Raw genomic sequence first — 4,688 nt, 5'->3', positions numbered from 1 at the left:
TCGGCTGTCCGCGCCTGGAAGGTGACTGAAGGCCATGAGCCTCGCCCTCTATTTATCCTCTGCCCAAGTGGAGGTGTTCCCTCACAGGTCCAGCTGTCTCCGCTCTGCTAGTGGGAGTTTCAGCAATGGTAATGCCATTTAATGTCAAGGGGCGATGGTTAGATTCTCTCTTTTTGGAGATAGTTATTGCCTGGTACTTGTGTGGCGTGAATGTTACTTGCTACTTTGAGCCCAGGCCTGGTTATTGTCCATATCTTTGGACATGGACTACTTCTGTATCTGAGGAGTCGCGAATGGTGCTGAATATTTTGCAATCATCAGCAAACATCCCCACTTCTGGCCTTATGATAGAAGGAAGGTCATTGATGAAGCAGCTGAAGATGGTTGGGCCTAGGACACTACCCTGAGGAGCTACTGCAGTGATGTCCTGGAACTGAGATAATTGACCTCCAACAACCACAACCAATGTTAAAATAAAACCTGGTCTAACACCTGGATAACTACACAACTGAACCCCCCACTCCCCAACCACCCAGCTACCCCCCCCGACCTTACACCCCCACATGATCCGACAACCCCCCCAATCCAACTATCCTCTGACCCATTTACCCATCCCATCCACTTATCCACCCACCTCACCCACTTATCCACATTCCCACAGTTACCCACCAACCCCCTCACCCACCATTCATCCACTCACTCATTCGCTATCCTTCAAACTGGATCTTTAAACTTACTATAAGGCAGCTAGTGCCATAAAAAGGGGGTGTGTCATGTCTTCCCTGACCCTCCTGCTCCGATGGAGTTCCCCGACAGATGTTGCGCTCCACATTTCTGTGAAAGCTGGTCTAAGAAGACCCTGGAAGAAATGCATAGCAGCGTCGAGTTGGGCTATTTTTGAGCGCATCTTCCCAATCCAACTATCATTGCTGCTGCTTGGAAGATCCAGGCCTTTATCTCACTGCCTGCCTCCGTGTTCAACTACATTGAACAGTGTGAGGTTGTTGCACTTGTGCTTTAGAAATGAATTTAACTCACCACAGAAATTTAAGTCTTGTACATTCCCAACCAAATACCATTATAACAATGCGATTACTGTTAATCAACCATTCTGACATTGAAAATAAACTATTAGAAGTGTGAAATCTACTTACTTCAAGTTCAGGTGTTGCAATTTTGAAAATGTCAAAATTTGAAAAAAAGTCCTGTCTTATACTTTCAGTTAATGATTTCCCAACATTTATTGATTTTTGCACCTTTTAGTTTACCATTTCCCTGCTTTTCAGTCACCCATTTCTCCTTTCTGAATTAGTCGATTAACATTATTTTCATCTTTTTGTTAGTCAGTTCACGCTTATTCATTCTTGTCAAAGACATCTCCACATCTTGACAAATTGTTGCTTGTCACCAATAAGTTTCAAATTAGGTAAGTAAAACAAAAAAAAATGTTTAATTGTACAACAAAATTTTATACAGAAAACATTGGCCTGTTTTTCCCACATCAGACAGGCTCGGCAGGAGCGGGCGGGGTCAGTTACAGAGTCAATCACTGCCCGCGATCAGCTCCGCACCGCCATTTTACACAGGTGGGCCAATTAAGGCCCGCCCAGCAGCAGTAGTGCTGAGCGCTACCCGTGCAGGCAGGGGGAGGAGGGAGAGTCGGGTCCAGCGCTTTTTCGCGCATGCACGCAAAAGAGCGCTTCAATCTCCAAGAGGCATGGAGCTGCCTCAGGGAGATCGAAGTGCTTTTTAAAAAAATAAATAAATGCAATAAAAATTTAATGAAACATGTCCCCTCATGTGATTGTGTCACATGATAAGGGACATGTTTTCACTTTTCAGAAAAAGTTTTTATTTAATTCGTAAAAGCTTTAGGAAACCTCGTCCCAACCGTGGATGAGGTTTCCTAAAAAACATAAAGGCCACTTGGACAGGCAGCATGAAATTCAGGTTAGTTACCTGGTCAATGACCTTAATGGGCCTATCAATTATCGGCGGACGCACAGCTGACTCTGGCGTGTCTACTAAATGAAATATCGCACGCCCGATGTCATTGTGCATCATTTCAAGTTCCAGCGTGTCAGGCCCGCCCCCACGCACCAAATGTAAAATCCTGGCCATACTTGTATTGTGTTACAGGGGTCAATGAACATATTATAACACTGAAGGGGAGCCTGAGAAGCAAAAAGGTTGAGAACCCCTGCTTTAAGGAAGGAAACCTCCCATCCTTTCTGGTCTGGTCTGTATTTGACTCTAGTCCACATGAGCATAGTTGACTTTTTCCTGTTCTTTGTATCAAAGTGCTAGTCAGGGTAATTGGAGATGGGAATAAAAGCCAGTGACACCCACACTAAGGATGAAAATAATGTCACATAGGACAAAATGGTGAAGCTAGGAACACAGGAAATAGTAGCAGGAGTAGACCACATGGCAGTTAGAACCTGCTCCACCATTCAATATAATCATGTCTGATCTTGAGCTTCAATTCCATTTTCCCGCCCGCTCCCCATATTCCCTGAGAAATCAAAAATCTATCTATCCCAGGCTTAAACATATTAAATGTTGGAGCATCTACAATTCTTTGAGTGAACTATTTTTCTCTTCATCTCAGTCCTTAATGATCGTCTCCTTATCCTGAGACTGTGGTCCCATGTTTTAGATTCCCTGACCGATGGAAACAATCCCTCAGCGTCCACGCTATCAAGCCCCTTCAGAATTTTGTATGTTTCAATGAAATCACCTCTCATTCTTCTAAACTCTGGAGAACATAAGCCCAATTTTCCCAGCATCTCATCATAGGACAACCCCCTCATTCCAGGGACCAATTTACTGAACATTTGCTGTACTGCCTCCAATGTAAGTATATCCTTTCTTAAATGTGGAGAGTAAAACTGCACACAGTAATCCAGATACAGTCTCACCAAAACCCTGAACAATTGTAGCAATTCTTCTTTATGCTTATACTCCAATCTCCTTGCAATAAAGATCATTTGCCTTCCTAATATCTTATTGTTACCTGTATGCTAACTTTCTGCATTCTTGTACAAGCACACCCAAGTCTCTTTGAACATCAACACTTACTAGTTTCTCACCTTTTAAAAAATATTCTGCTTTTTTATTCTTATGACCAAAGTGAATAACTTCACACTTCCCTACGTTATACTCAATCTGCCATCTTGTTGCCCACTCACTTAATCCATCTATATCTCTTTGCAGTTTCTCTGTGTACTACGCACAGCTTATCTTTCCACCTAGCTTGGTATCATCAGCAAACTTGGATACATTACTCTTTCCCTTCATCTAAGTCATTAATATAAATTGTAAATAGCTGAGGCTCCAGCACTGATCTTTGCAGCACTCCAGTATTCAATGCTTGCCAACATGGAAAAGCCCCATTTATGCCCGCCTTCTGTTTTCTTTCGCTTAACCTTCTATCCATGCTAACATATTATCCCCAACTCCATGAGCCCTTATTTTGCCTATGAACTTTTTGTATGGCAGCTTACTGAATGCCTTTTGGAAATCCAGCTGTACTACAACCACCGGTTCCCCTTTATCTACCCTACTAGTTATATCCTCAAAAAACTCTAATACATTTGTCAAACAGGACTTTTTTCCCAATCTTGATCACCTTGTAACCATGTTTCTGTCATGGCGACGAGATCTAAATCATTTATCTCTATTTGTGCCACTGGTTCATCTATTTTATTACATTCATTCATTTTTTTCATGCATTCAGATAAAGAACATTTAATTTCATTTGTTACCAACAAAAGGGGGGTTAATTTAAACTGAACTAATTCCTCTTCTCATCACCAGTCCATAAACAGAAGTGTTTTGATTTGCACCCCCCCTTTATAATTGGTGGCACATTTCCCAACCCCTTGGCTTTGGGATGATCCAATTTCTAGTAATAACCCCACAGCAATTTCGAGATAGGATGAACTCAAAGGGTTAGTTTATTTACATACTCAATGTGGGATGGAGTCACAATGTTGCCCTCTTTGCATTCATACAGTAACAGACAGATAGAGAAAGGAAGATTTACAGTGCAGGGACCACAGAGAAGAGATATGGTGTTCCAGAGTCCAGCATTAAAATCCAATGAGGTATTCCTTCACGGAGGTCGGCAGGTTGAAAACCAATGCTGTATAATTCATTTTTCCAGTGGAGTTAACTTCATGCAATGTGATAGATAGACAAACAGAGCTGAATCAATCTTATAGATGATGGTACAGAAGTTCCAGTCGAAACAATGTAGATGGGGCCAGGTATTCAATCTGGGCAGAGCCCTTTTTCTTTGCTGCTGCTAGTTAGATAGTGATATGGCAGACTCAGATTTTGCATTAGAACAAGACAATATTGCTGGTTACACCAGCTAGAGGTCCATGTCACAAGACTCCCACCTCTCCACATTGTCTTTGACAATGGATGTGTATCCCTTGTCTGGGTTCCCGAGACAGTTAAATATTCCAACCATCAAGGCTTGAAAGGAAGTTTGCGGGGTCCTTTGTCCTAGCAGCCGAATACACTCTGGATGGAAAACCTGGGTTAGAAAATGCAGATGGCCTTTCTATAATTCTCTTTGAATTTGGTCTGTGCAGCCACAGGGGTGTCATTAGTGTCTCTTCAAAGATAACAAGGTATGAGTTTCCCTGATACTGCCAGAAAGCTCCTATTGTTTGGAG

This window comes from Carcharodon carcharias, chromosome 3, assembly GCF_017639515.1.
Source record: "Carcharodon carcharias isolate sCarCar2 chromosome 3, sCarCar2.pri, whole genome shotgun sequence".
NCBI classification, from domain to species: Eukaryota; Metazoa; Chordata; class Chondrichthyes; order Lamniformes; family Lamnidae; genus Carcharodon; species Carcharodon carcharias.
Note: the sequence above shows the minus strand (reverse complement) of the source record.